The sequence below is a fragment of the Lissotriton helveticus genome, chromosome 2_1 (genome assembly GCF_964261635.1).
Source record: "Lissotriton helveticus chromosome 2_1, aLisHel1.1, whole genome shotgun sequence".
Classification (NCBI taxonomy): Eukaryota; Metazoa; Chordata; class Amphibia; order Caudata; family Salamandridae; genus Lissotriton; species Lissotriton helveticus.
The window spans coordinates 597178841-597193600 of record NC_136059.1 but is presented as its reverse complement, the minus strand read 5'-3'; positions in this window follow the sequence as shown (position 1 = coordinate 597193600).

The following is a 14760-nucleotide window of genomic DNA, read 5'->3' as shown; positions in this document are numbered from 1 at the left end:
GGGGGGTGAGCGTGTCGTACTTGTGCGTGCGATTGACTGGTAAGGGCCGTTGGTGGGTGGGGGTCTTCGCGTGGGCTTGTTGGGGGGTGTGCGTGTCATACTTGTGCGTGCGATTGACTGGTATGGGCCGTTGGTGGGTGGGGGTGTTCGCGTATTGACTGGTACGGGCCGTTGGCGGGTGGGGGTGTTCGCGTAGGGGGGTGTGTGTGTCGTACTTGTGCGTGCGATTGACTGGTACGGGCCGTTGGCGGGTGGGGGTGTTCGCGTAGGGGGGTGTGCGTGTTGTACTTGTGTGTGCAATTGAATGGTACGGGCGGGTGGGGGTGTTCGCGGGGGCTTGTTGGGGGGGTGCATGTCATACTTGTGCGTGCGATTGACTGGTATGGGCCGTTGGCGGGTGGGGGTGTTCGCGTGGGCCTGTTGGGGGGGTCTACGTGTCGTACTTGTGCGTGCGAATGACTGGTACGGGCCGTTGATGGGTGGGGGTGTTCGCGTATTGACTGGTACGGGCCGTTGGCGGGTGGGGGTGTTCGCGTAGGGGGTGTGCGTGTTGTACTTGTGCGTGCGATTGACTGGTACGGGCCGTTGGCGGGTGGGGGTGTTCGCGTGGGCTTGTTGGGGGGGTCTGCGTGTCGTACTTGTGCGTGCGATTGACTGGTACGGGCCGTTGGTGGGTGGGGGTGTTCGCGTATTGACTAGTACGGGCCGTTGGCGGGTGGGGGTGTTCGCGTAGGGGGTGTGCGTGTTGTACTTGTGCGTGCGATTGACTGGTACGGGCCATTGGCGGGGGGGTGTTCGCATAGGGGGGTGTGCGTGGCGGACTTGTGCGTGCGATTGACTGGTACGGGCCGTTGGCGGGTGGGGGTGTTCGCGTAGGGGGGTGTGCGTGTCATACTTGTGCATGCGATTGACTGGTACGGGCCGTTGGCGGGCGGGGGTGTTCGTGTGGGCTTGTTGGGGGGGTGCGTGTCGTACTTGTGCGTGCGATTGACTGGTACGGGCCATTGGCGGGGGGGTGTTCGCATAGGGGGGTGTGCGTGGCGGACTTGTGCGTGCGATTGACTGGTACGGGCCGTTGGCGGGTGGGGGTGTTCGCGTAGGGGGGTGTGCGTGTCATACTTGTGCGTGCGATTGACTGGTACGGGCCGTTGGCGGGTGGGGGTCTTCGCGTGGGCTTGTTGGGGGGTGTGCGTGTCATACTTGTGCGTGCGATTGACTGGTATGGGCCGTTGGTGGGTGGGGGTGTTCGCGTATTGACTGGTACGGGCCGTTGGCGGGTGGGGGTGTTCGCGTAGGGGGGTGTGCGTGTCGTACTTGTGCGTGCGATTGACTGGTACGGGCCGTTGGCGGGTGGGGGTGTTCGCGTAGGGGGGGGTGCGTGTTGTACTTGTGCGTGCGATTGAATGGTATGGGCGGGTGGGGGTGTTCGCGGGGGCTTGTTGGGGGGGTGCATGTCGTACTTGTGCGTGCGATTGACTGGTATGGGCCGTTGGCGGGTGGGGGTGTTCGCGTGGGCTTGTTGGGGGGTGTGCGTGTCGTACTTGTGCGTGCGATTGACTGGTACGGGCCGTTGGCGGGTGGGGGTGTTCGCGTGGGCTTGTTGGGGGGTGTGCGTGTCGTACTTGTGCGTGCGATTGACTGATACGGGCCGTTGGCGGGTGGGGGTGTTCGCGTAGGGGGTGTGCGTGTCGTACTTGTGCGTGCGATTGACTGGTACGGGCCGTTGGCGGGTGAGGGTGTTCGCGGGGGCTTGTTGGGGGGGTGCGTGTCGTACTTGTGCGTGCGATTGACTGGTACGGGCCGTTGGCGGGTGGGGGTGTTCGCGTAGGGGGGTGTGCGTGTCGTACTTGTGCGTGCGATTGACTTGTACGGGCCGTTGGCGGGCGGGGGTGTTCGTGTGGGCTTGTTGGGGGGGTGCGTGTCGTACTTGTGCGTGCGATTGACTGGTACGGGCCGTTGGCGGGGGGGGTGTTCGCATAGGGGGGTGTGCGTGGCGGACTTGTGCGTGCGATTGACTGGTACGGGCCGTTGGCGGGTGGGGGTGTTCGCGTAGGGAGGTGTGCGTGTCGTACTTGTGCATGCGATTGACTGGTACGGGCCATTGGCGGGTGGGGGTGTGCGCGTAGGGGGGTGTGCGTGTCGTACTTGTGCATGCGATTGACTGGTACGGGCCGTTGGCGGGTGGGGGTGTTCGCGTAGGGGGGTGTGCGTGTCGTACTTGTGCGTGCGATTGACTGGTACAGGCCGTTGGCGGGTGGGGGTGTTCGCGTAGGGGGGTGTGCGTGTCGTACTTATGCGTGCGATTGACTGGTACGGGCCGTTGGTGGGTGGGGGTGTTCCCATGGGCTTGTTGGGGGGGTGTGCATGTCGTACTTGTGCGTGCGATTGACTGGTACCCATTGGCGGGTGGGGGTGTTCGCGTAGGGGGGTGTGCGTGTCGTACTTGTGCGTGCGATTGACTGGTACGTGCCGTTGGTGGGTGGGGGTGTTCGAGTGGGCTTGTTGGGGGGGTGTGCGTGTCATACTTGTGTGTGCGATTGACTGGTATGGGCCGTTGGTAGGTGGGGGTGTTCGCGTATTGACTGGTACGGGCCGTTGGCAGGTGGGGGTGTTCGCGTAGGGGGGGTGCGTGTCGTACTTGTGCGTGCGATTGACTGGTACGGGCAGTTGGCGGGTGGGGGTGTTCGCGTAGGGGGGTGTGCGTGTCGTACTTGTGCGTGCGATTGACTGGTACGGGCCGTTGGCGGGTGGGGGTGTTCGCGGGGGTTTGTTGGGGGGGTGCGTGTCATACTTGTGCGTGCGATTGACTGGTACGGGCCGTTGGCGGGTGGGGGTGTTTGCGTGGGCTTGTTGGGGGGGGGTGCGTGTCGTACTTGTGCAGGCGATTGACTGGTATGGGCCGTTGGCGGGTGGGGGTATACGCGTAAGGGGGTGTGCGTGTCGTACTTGTGCATGCGATTGACTGGTATGGGCCATTGGCGGGTGGGGGTGTTCACGTAGGGGGGTGTGCGTGTCGTACTTGTGCGTGCGATTGACTGGTACAGGCCGTTGGCGGGTGGGGGTGTTCGCGTAGGGGGTGTGTGTGTCGTACTTGTGCGTGCGATTGACTGGTACGGGCCGTTGGTGGGTGGGGGTGTTCCCATGGGCTTGTTGGGGGGTGTGCGTGTCGTACTTGTGCGTGCGATTGACTGGTACGGGCCGTTGGCGGGTGGGGGTGTTCGCGTGGGCTTGTTGGGGGGGTGTGCGTGTCATACTTGTGCGTGCGATTGACTGGTACGGGCTGTTGGCGGTTGGGGGTGTTCGCGTATTGACTGGTACGGGCCGTTGGCGGGTGGGGGTGTTCGCGTAGGGGGGTGTGCATGTCGTACATGTGCGTGCGATTGACTGGTACGGGCCGTTGGCGGGTGGCGGTTTTCGCGGGGGCTTGTTGTGGGGGGTGCGTGTCGTACTTGTGCGTGCGATTGACTGGTACGGGCCGTTGGCGGGTGGGGGTGTTCGCGTGGGCTTGTTGGGGGGGTGTACGTGTCGTACTTGTGCGTGCGATTGACTGGTACGGGCCGTTGGCGGGTGGGGGTGTTCGCGTAGGGGGGTGTGCGTGTCGTACTTGTGCGTGCGATTGACTGGTACGGGCCGTTGGCGGGTGGGGGTCTTCGCGTGAGCTTGTTGGGGGGTGTGCGTGTCATACTTGTGCGTGCGATTGACTGGATATGGGCCGTTGGTGGGTGGGGGTGTTCGCGTATTGACTGGTACGGGCCGTTGGCGGGTGGGGGTGTTCGCGTAGGGGGGTGTGCGTGTCGTACTTGTGCGTGCGATTGACTGGTACGGGCCGTTGGCGGGTGGGGGTGTTCGCGTAGGGGGGTGTGCGTGTTGTACTTGTGTGTGCGATTGAATGGTACGGGCGGGTGGGGGTGTTCGCGGGGGCTTGTTGGGGGGTGCATGTCGTACTTGTGCGTGCGATTGACTGGTATGGGCCGTTGGCGGGTGGGGGTGTTCGCGTGGGCTTGTTGGGGGGGTCTGCGTGTCGTACTTGTGCGTGCGAATGACTGGTACGGGCCGTTGATGGGTGGGGGTGTTCGCGTATTGACTGGTACGGGCCGTTGGCGGGTGGGGGTGTTCGCGTAGGGGGTGTGCGTGTTGTACTTGTGCGTGCGATTGACTGGTACGGGCCGTTGGCTGGTGGGGGTGTTCGCGTGGGCTTGTTGGGGGGGTCTGCGTGTCGTACTTGTGTGTGCGATTGACTGGTACGGGCCGTTGGTGGGTGGGGGTGTTCGCGTATTGACTAGTACGGGCCGTTGGCGGGTGGGGGTGTTCGCGTAGGGGGTGTGCGTGTTGTACTTGTGCGTGCGATTGACTGGTATGGGCCGTTGGCGGGCGGGGGTGTTCGTGTGGGCTTGTTGGGGGGGTGCGTGTCGTACTTGTGCGTGCGATTGACTGGTACGGGCCATTGGCAGGGGGGTGTTCGCATAGGGGGGTGTGCGTGGCGGACTTGTGCGTGCGATTGACTGGTACGGGCCATTGGCGGGTGGGGGTGTGCGCGTAGGGGGGTGTGCGTGTCGTACTTGTGCATGCGATTGACTGGTACGGGCCGTTGGCGGGTGGGGGTGTTCGCGTAGGGGGGTGTGCGTGTCGTACTTGTGCGTGCGATTGACTGGTACAGGCCGTTGGCGGGTGGGGGTGTTCGCGTAGGGGGGTGTGCGTGTCGTACTTATGCGTGCGATTGACTGGTACAGGCCGTTGGCGGGTGGGGGTGTTCGCGTAGGGGGGTGTGCGTGTCGTACTTATGCGTGCGATTGACTGGTACGGGCCGTTGGTGGGTGGGGGTGTTCCCATGGGCTTGTTGGGGGGGTGTGCATGTCGTACTTGTGCGTGCGATTGACTGGTACCCATTGGCGGGTGGGGGTGTTCGCGTAGGGGGGTGTGCGTGTCGTACTTGTGCGTGCGATTGACTGGTACGTGCCGTTGGTGGGTGGGGGTGTTCGAGTGGGCTTGTTGGGGGGGTGTGCGTGTCATACTTGTGTGTGCGATTGACTGGTATGGGCCGTTGGTAGGTGGGGGTGTTCGCGTATTGACTGGTACGGGCCGTTGGCAGGTGGGGGTGTTCGCGTAGGGGGGGTGCGTGTCGTACTTGTGCGTGCGATTGACTGGTACGGGCAGTTGGCGGGTGGGGGTGTTCGCGTAGGGGGGTGTGCGTGTCGTACTTGTGCGTGCGATTGACTGGTACGGGCCGTTGGCGGGTGGGGGTGTTCGCGGGGGTTTGTTGGGGGGGTGCGTGTCATACTTGTGCGTGCGATTGACTGGTACGGGCCGTTGGCGGGTGGGGGTGTTTGCGTGGGCTTGTTGGGGGGGGGTGCGTGTCGTACTTGTGCAGGCGATTGACTGGTATGGGCCGTTGGCGGGTGGGGGTATACGCGTAAGGGGGTGTGCGTGTCGTACTTGTGCATGCGATTGACTGGTATGGGCCATTGGCGGGTGGGGGTGTTCACGTAGGGGGGTGTGCGTGTCGTACTTGTGCGTGCGATTGACTGGTACAGGCCGTTGGCGGGTGGGGGTGTTCGCGTAGGGGGTGTGTGTGTCGTACTTGTGCGTGCGATTGACTGGTACGGGCCGTTGGTGGGTGGGGGTGTTCCCATGGGCTTGTTGGGGGGTGTGCGTGTCGTACTTGTGCGTGCGATTGACTGGTACGGGCCGTTGGCGGGTGGGGGTGTTCGCGTGGGCTTGTTGGGGGGGTGTGCGTGTCATACTTGTGCGTGCGATTGACTGGTACGGGCCGTTGGCGGTTGGGGGTGTTCGCGTATTGACTGGTACGGGCCGTTGGCGGGTGGGGGTGTTCGCGTAGGGGGGTGTGCATGTCGTACTTGTGCGTGCGATTGACTGGTACGGGCCGTTGGCGGGTGGGGGTTTTCGCGGGGGCTTGTTGTGGGGGGTGCGTGTCGTACTTGTGCGTGCGATTGACTGGTACGGGCCGTTGGCGGGTGGGGGTGTTCGCGTGGGCTTGTTGGGGGGGTGTACGTGTCGTACTTGTGCGTGCGATTGACTTGTACGGGCCGTTGGCGGGTGGGGGTGTTCGCGTAGGGGGGTGTGCGTGTCGTACTTGTGCGTGCGATTGACTGGTACGGGCCGTTGGCGGGTGGGGGTCTTCGCGTGAGCTTGTTGGGGGGTGTGCGTGTCATACTTGTGCGTGCGATTGACTGGTATGGGCCGTTGGTGGGTGGGGGTGTTCGCGTATTGACTGGTACGGGCCGTTGGCGGGTGGGGGTGTTCGCGTAGGGGGGTGTGCGTGTCGTACTTGTGCGTGCGATTGACTGGTACGGGCCGTTGGCGGGTGGGGGTGTTCGCGTAGGGGGGTGTGCGTGTTGTACTTGTGTGTGCGATTGAATGGTACGGGCGGGTGGGGGTGTTCGCGGGGGCTTGTTGGGGGGTGCATGTCGTACTTGTGCGTGCGATTGACTGGTATGGGCCGTTGGCGGGTGGGGGTGTTCGCGTGGGCTTGTTGGGGGGGTCTGCGTGTCGTACTTGTGCGTGCGAATGACTGGTACGGGCCGTTGATGGGTGGGGGTGTTCGCGTATTGACTGGTACGGGCCGTTGGCGGGTGGGGGTGTTCGCGTAGGGGGTGTGCGTGTTGTACTTGTGCGTGCGATTGACTGGTACGGGCCGTTGGCTGGTGGGGGTGTTCGCGTGGGCTTGTTGGGGGGGTCTGCGTGTCGTACTTGTGTGTGCGATTGACTGGTACGGGCCGTTGGTGGGTGGGGGTGTTCGCGTATTGACTAGTACGGGCCGTTGGCGGGTGGGGGTGTTCGCGTAGGGGGTGTGCGTGTTGTACTTGTGCGTGCGATTGACTGGTATGGGCCGTTGGCGGGCGGGGGTGTTCGTGTGGGCTTGTTGGGGGGGTGCGTGTCGTACTTGTGCGTGCGATTGACTGGTACGGGCCATTGGCAGGGGGGTGTTCGCATAGGGGGGTGTGCGTGGCGGACTTGTGCGTGCGATTGACTGGTACGGGCCGTTGGCGGGTGGGGGTGTTCGCGTAGGGGGGTGTGCGTGTCGTACTTGTGCATGCGATTGACTGGTACGGGCCATTGGCAGGTGGGGGTGTGCGCGTAGGGGGGTGTGCGTGTCGTACTTGTGCATGCGATTGACTGGTACGGGCCGTTGGCGGGTGGGGGTGTTCGCGTAGGGGGGTGTGCGTGTCGTACTTGTGCGTGTGATTGACTGGTACCGGCCGTTGGCGGGTGGAGGTGTTCGCGTAGGGGGGTGTGCGTGTCGTACTTATGCGTGCGATTGACTGGTACGGGCCGTTGGTGGGTGGGGGTGTTCCCATGGGCTTGTTGGGGGGGTGTGCATGTCGTACTTGTGCGTGCGATTGACTGGTACCCGTTGGCGGGTGGGGGTGTTCACGTAGGGGGGTGTGCGTGTCGTACTTGTGCGTGCGATTGACTGGTACGGGCCGTTGGTGGGTGGGGGTGTTCGAGTGGGCTTGTTGGGGGGGTGTGCGTGTCATACTTGTGTGTGCGATTGACTGGTATGGGCCGTTGGCGGGTGGGGGTGTTCGCGTATTGACTGGTACGGGCCGTTGGCAGGTGGGGGTGTTCGCGTAGGGGGGGGGTGCGTGTCGTACTTGTGCGTGCGATTGACTGGTACGGGCAGTTGGCGGGTGGGGGTGTTCGCGTAGGGGGGTGTGCGTGTCGTACTTGTGCGTGCGATTGACTGGTACGGGCCGTTGGCGGGTGGGGGTGTTCGCGGGGGTTTGTTGGGGGGGTGCGTGTCATACTTGTGCGTGCGATTGACTGGTACGGGCCGTTGGCGGGTGGGGGTGTTTGCGTGGGCTTTTTTGGGGGGGTGTGCGTGTCGTACTTGTGCAGGCGATTGACTGGTACGGGCCGTTGGCGGGTGGGGGTATACGCGTAAGGGGGTGTGCGTGTCGTACTTGTGCATGCGATTGACTGGTACGGGCCATTGGCGGGTGGGGGTGTTCACGTAGGGGGGTGTGCGTGTCGTACTTGTGCGTGCGATTGACTGGTACAGGCCGTTGGCGGGTGGGGGTGTTCGCGTAGGGGGTGTGTGTGTCGTACTTGTGCGTGCGATTGACTGGTACGGGCCGTTGGTGGGTGGGGGTGTTCCCATGGGCTTGTTGGGGGGGTGTGCGTGTCGTACTTGTGCGTGCGATTGACTGGTACGGGCCGTTGGCGGGTGGGGGTGTTCGCGTGGGCTTGTTGGGGGGGGTGTGCGTGTCATACTTGTGCGTGCGATTGACTGGTACGGGCCGTTGGCGGTTGGGGGTGTTCGCGTATTGACTGGTACGGGCCGTTGGCGGGTGGGGGTGTTCGCGTAGGGGGGTGTGCGTGTCGTACTTGTGTGTGCGATTGACTGGTACGGGCCGTTGGCGGGTGGGGGTTTTCGCGGGGGCTTGTTGTGGGCGGTGCGTGTCGTACTTGTGCGTGCGATTGACTGGTACGGGCCGTTGGCGGGTGGGGGTGTTCGCGTGGGCTTGTTGGGGGGGTGTACGTGTCGTACTTGTGCGTGCGATTGACTGGTACGGGCCGTTGGCGGGTGGGGGTGTTCGCGTAGGGGGGTGTGCGTGTCGTACTTGTGCGTGCGATTGACTGGTACGGGCTGTTGGCGGGTGGGGGTGTTCGCGTGGGCTTGTTGGAGGGTGTGCGTGTCATACTTGTGCGTGCGATTGACTGGTACAGGCCGTTGGCGGGTGGGGGTGTTTCCGTAGGGGGGTGTGCGTGTCATACTTGTGCATGCGATTGACTGGTACGGGCCGTTGGCGGGTGGGGGTGTTCGCGTGGGCTTGTTGGGGGGTGTGCGTGTCGTACTTGTGCGTGCGATTGACTGGTACGGGCCGTTGGCGGGTGGGGGTGTTCGCGTGGGCTTGTTGGGGGGTGTGCGTGTCGTACTTGTGCGTGCGATTGACTGGTACGGGCCGTTGGCGGGTGGGGGTGTTCGCGTGGGCTTGTTGGGGGGGGTGTGCGTGTCGTACTTGTGCGTGCGATTCACTGGTACGGGCCGTTGGCGGGTGGGGGTGTTCGCGTGGGCTTGTTGGGGGGGGTGCGTGTCGTACTTGTGCGTGCGATTGACTGGTACGGGCCGTTGGCGGGTGGGGGTGTTCGCATGGGCTTGTTGGGGGGGGTGCGTGTCGTACTTGTGCGTGCGATTGACTGATATGGGCCGTTGGCGGGCGGGGGTGTTCGCGTAGGGGGTGTGCGTGTCGTACTTGTGCGTGAGCGAGGGGTACGCGTGTGGTATGTGTTGACGCTGCTTGATGCGAGCCGAATATTGCCGTACGAATCATTATTCAAGTGCGATAACTTTGTTCCGTACGAATCGCTGTCAGGCTTCTCGTACAGGATCGTACTTGTGTGTTTGTCCGGGCTGGTTACGAATTGTACGGTAGGATTCCCGATGCATGTTCGTACGGATCATCGACTGTGATTCGGACGGTTCGATGATATTCGTACGGGAATGGATCGGAATTCGCAGGTCGGACGTAAAGTTCCCATTCGTACGGATTCGGATACGAATGCGATTCGTACGGCGGAATATTTTACCGGATCGGAATCGACGCCATAGTGTTGACATATGTACATTCACAAGTTATTGTCTTCTCCCCTGTTTCTTTTTTTGGTTGCGAATGGCTTATAAAGTATCTGCATGACTAATGCATGATTGCATATTCACCATAGATTAATTGGAATTTAACATTCACATATTTTTAAATTTAAAAACAAACCACACATAGGTTTTCCTTAAAAATAGCAAGTTTACAAACCTTTGGGTTTTCAGACGAGGAGTTTGCCAATATGGTTGGAAGTATGACAAGTTTTGACCAACAGATACAACAGATAAAAATGAAGATGTGTCCAAATTATTAAATCTACGAAAAAAGATCAAACGCTTTGAGCTACAAGGCCAATATATGTTGGAGTACCTAAAAGCAGCAGTTATTCCTCAAGGTCTCTGAGTAAGAAATATTCCTGGCTTATTCGTTCAAATTAAACAATTCTTAGAACGATGGTCACTAATAGCAAATCGCTGTTCACGCTACTTTATGAGGCTTATTGTGGAAACTGCGAGAGAGGTAATACAACAACTAGCCGCATAGATATTAGAGTTGGAAAACAAAATGAACAGTGCCCTATCATTAGAAGAGGCAAAGAAAAATTTAGAAAATATAGACGAAGATCTACATTCATGTACAGATTATCTAACTAAACGTAAAGCTGATAAACTAAAAAAAGATATTAGATTCTACAGTAAAGAAAACACTTATCCCTATCTGTAGATCGATATTATGACCAAAGTGAAGAGGTGAACAACATACAATCCTCCTATCGCCAACAATACCGAAAGGTGACCACGTTTTCCGATACATCGGATTCGGATAATGATAGTCCCCATAACCATTATGAACCTAGAGGTAATAGCCACAATGAAAGGATGCAACGGAACGGACAGCCTTTTTTAGTGAGGCACGTTGTCAGGAGGGGCAATTGGAGAACACAACAACAGTTCCAACCCAGATTCTGGGGAAATCCTCAGGTGGATTACAGTTACTACTTAGTGACCAGGAATGCTTAGTACAGGAGAGAGTAAACATGCCGATTTTTAACCTACCTCCACTCTGTCACCAGCTATGCACTCATTGCTTTCTAAAGGCCTTTCATTTGCTCCTCATTCAGGACTAAACAAATTTGAACTATTCTGCGTTCTAACATCATTCTTTCGCAAAATTCGTCAGCAAGTATTTTTCACCACACAAGATTAACAACATAACCAGACAGATAAGTTGTATGGTTTGGCCCCGAAATCGATCTTTACACCCTCAATAGACATGCTTCCTTCTGAAGTAGCAGTCTTCGAACGGGTAGTTTATGAAAAGATAACTTAAGCAGTTAAATATGTAGCAAGAACACCTTACAATTTAACACGTGATGAATACATAGCATTAGCGGCTCTAAAACATACACCTACCATTACCATCAAAAATTGTGATAAAGGTGGTGGTATAGCTGTGTGTGATACTACCACGTGTGCACACAAAATGGAATCTATGCTTCATGACACAAATTTTTATCTTCCAATCTCTAGAGATCCCACAAATAAGATTAAGCAACAAATCGATAAACATACTAATAAAGCCTTTAAAGATAAGGATATATGTGAAAAGGAATGGACATACCTTAATGTACAAAATCCCAAGCTAGCCTGTATATATGGGGTTCCAAAAGTACACAAAAATCAATTGGATCCCCCATATAGGCCCATTGTAAACACCATAGGGACAGTCACTGAGCCCCTTTCTAAATACGTTGATGCAATATTACTCCCTTGTGTATCCAGCAACCCGGCGTATGTCAAAGACACCAGACATATAATTCACTTCATAGAAAACCCAAAATTCAATGCTGACAATCAATTCATGTTGACAATGGATATTGAAGCTCTATATAGCAATATACCAACACAAAGGGCTCTACAGGCTGTTAGCTGGTTCATTAATGAATATCAAGTCACTGGCCCAAAACTGTTCCTACTGGAATGCTTCAAGATAGTGTTAGAGGAAAATGTATTTGAATTTGATGGTAAATTGTACAAACAGACAAAAGGAGTTTCAATGGGGGCTTCTTGTGCCCCGACAGTGGCAAATATTTACATGTCATGGTTTGAGAAGAATTATGTCTACAATGAGATCGCACCATTTTCAGAATCTGTGATAAAATGGTCGATATATATAGACAATATTTTCTTCATTTGGATTGATAATGAAGAGAATCTAGTTCAATTCTTAACATGAATCAATCTATGTGATGAAAATATACGCTTTACCAGTAAGATCAGTACAGAACAAGTAGAATTCTTGGACGTGATGATTAAACATGATGAAGGTATATTAGTAATAGACTTATACACCAAACCTGCAACACGGAATACACTCCTTCATTATGATAGTTTCCATCCGACTACCCAAATGAATAGCATCCCTCTTGGGTAGTTCTTACGTCTTAGAAGAAATTGTAAAAATATCAAAGATTTTGATTCTAAGGCCATAATCATGCGGGACAAATTTCTGAAAAGAGGCTACCCCAAGAGGTTAGTTAGGGACTCAATGAAACGGGCGTGCTATTATGATAGACAGCATCTATTGCATAGTTCGGCCAAAACAGACAAAAGATCTATAGTCTTTGTAACAAGACATTCAATGATGAATGAAAGACTCTGACAAGCAGTATGCTCAAGCTGGCACATTTTAAATGTTAATAAAAGCAAAAAAGACCAGCTCAACAAACCTTTATTTGCCTACAGACACAATACAAATTTGAAAGATCACATTGTACCATCAAGAATGAAAACCTGGGCCAGTGAGTCACAAACATCCCTACATGGTACACAACAAGTAAAGGGTAACTACAAATGTAGTACATGTAAAAGCTGTCCCTTAGCTATAGAAGCTACGTCCTTACAATATAATGGCCATCTGATTGAATCAACTAGCCTAACGAATTGCAAGTCAAAGGACGTAATTTATTTACTTCTATGCCTATGTAATAAAGGATATGTGGGCGAAACATCTAGGGAGTTCCAAACACGTCTTACAGAACACAGATTGTCTATCAGAACTAAAAAACTAACAACCCCTTTAGTGCAACACTATCTAGAGACACAACACATGCCAGAAGACATACAGTGGTATATACTGGAGAAAATCCAAGCCACAAAAGGTAGATCAAGTGTAGCAATAAGAAAGAAAAGGGAAGTGTATTGGATTTTCATTTTAGATACAGCAAACTCCGGATTGAATCAAGATATTCCCTGGGAACAGGCAATAAAATGTAACAACTGAAGAGTAAATATAGGAGAAGTTTAGCTACTTAGGAGGGACACTCAAACATATGTAACCTTTGTATACGTAGGTTTATTTAAAATCAACACCTCTGTAATACAGGCAACAGGAAAGACACCAACAATTAAGTTAATAGTCATTACCTACACAATTATTCTGCTGAATACAGATAGATTGTAAATAATGAAGAAAGGCTGACGAAAAGGAACATAAAGTAGATCACTATGGTAATCATACCACCTTTACAAATTTAGAGTGATAATTTAAGGCTTCCCATGATCTTCTACTACTTAAGTTAACATTGTCATGAAGTACAATTAATATTGGTTGTACCCATTAGCAACAAGATTTATGAGACAAGGAAAAATGTCAATGAACCATAAAAATAACATTGTCCTTATTTTTCTATCTTTAGGTTTCTATATTTTGGAATACTCCATTACTATTGATACTATTCTAGAGTTTCTTGTTGAACAAATAGTCTGCTGCTCTATTTGAAGAGTCTTAAGAGATACCCTCCATATATAATAATCTTCCTGCTCACTCAGTCGGTAAGAGTATATTTGTAATTACATAAGCCTAGTAACATCATAACCATAAAAAGACAAGGAAGTTGCAAATATTCACTATAGAGAATTATCATCTTTGTAATGATGTGACAAGCTAAATCCATTAATAGCATGTTTTTCTCTCTTTCTATGCACAAATATAAGTTTGAAAACACACATTTGGGTGATTCTCCTATTCTTTGGGAATTTGTTAGGCTACCTATAGTCATTGTATACAGTTGTCAACAGCAATGCACACAACGGAGGTTCTTTTAATTTCTGATTGCTTTCTGAGATCCTATTTTGGATCCTATATTGATCATTGTATCTCAGGCAACTCAATTTTGATAAATGTATAATGCGACTATATATCTCCATTTAGTGACTTACAGAGACGGACGGACACCTGATGAAGGCTATGCCGAAACACGCGTAGGTTCCTGATCATGGCTTTGAATTGTTATCAATGTATTTTTAAGATTGTATAAATATTTATTTATCTATTTATTGCTCATGAAATTGTCTTACTCTATGTTTTGTCTCAAAAAAGAAATTCTTATGTAAAAAATTAAAAATAATATATAATATTGATTGATTTATACAAAAAGTATCATATATCGGTGAATAATATTAAAAAAGAAAAATGATGATTCAAATGTTTACTTATCACTAAATATCTATTTTTGTAAACAAATTGAGATGAGTAAAAGTCAATAATTTAGTCGCATGGTGTATGGGTTGCCTCTTATGTGAGTAACCTTGCCCAGGTATCCTTTCCCAATCTGCAAAGATATATGTGCAGGATAGAAAGGAGGGGCCAAAGAAAAAGGCGCTTTTATTGACTGCATGGCAGAGATGAATAATCAAATGTAGTATGTTTCCACAATACAAGTCTCCCAGCACAAAGTCTTAACAAATATAGCAACTCTGTATCAACACATCAATCTCTACTTGAACCACTTCAACTTCCCACACAGAATCCTTACATCTCCATTCTAGAATGCCCACACCAAGAACGATTTAAAGTGTCATGTATTAATAGACGCAACACTACAGTGCCAGAGCCAGACAGTTTTGGAAAATTATTTGGCAATAGACCAGGGTTCATGGTCTTTGGTTTTTTTGTTGTTTTTACATAGGAACATTATTTGTGTTGCGCTAGTATTTTTTTTTAATAGTTTAATGCTTGAAAAAAATATGTTGTCATATGATAGTCTCAAGGATTGAAATGTACATATATCCCAGATATCCATCTGTGAGAGCCCTCGAGAGGTGATGTGTCCTTAATTCCTACCCCCAATAAGTCAGTTTCAGACACCTTCACGGTGGCCACTGTTCACCAGCCTTGTGCACACAGGATCCTAAAATGC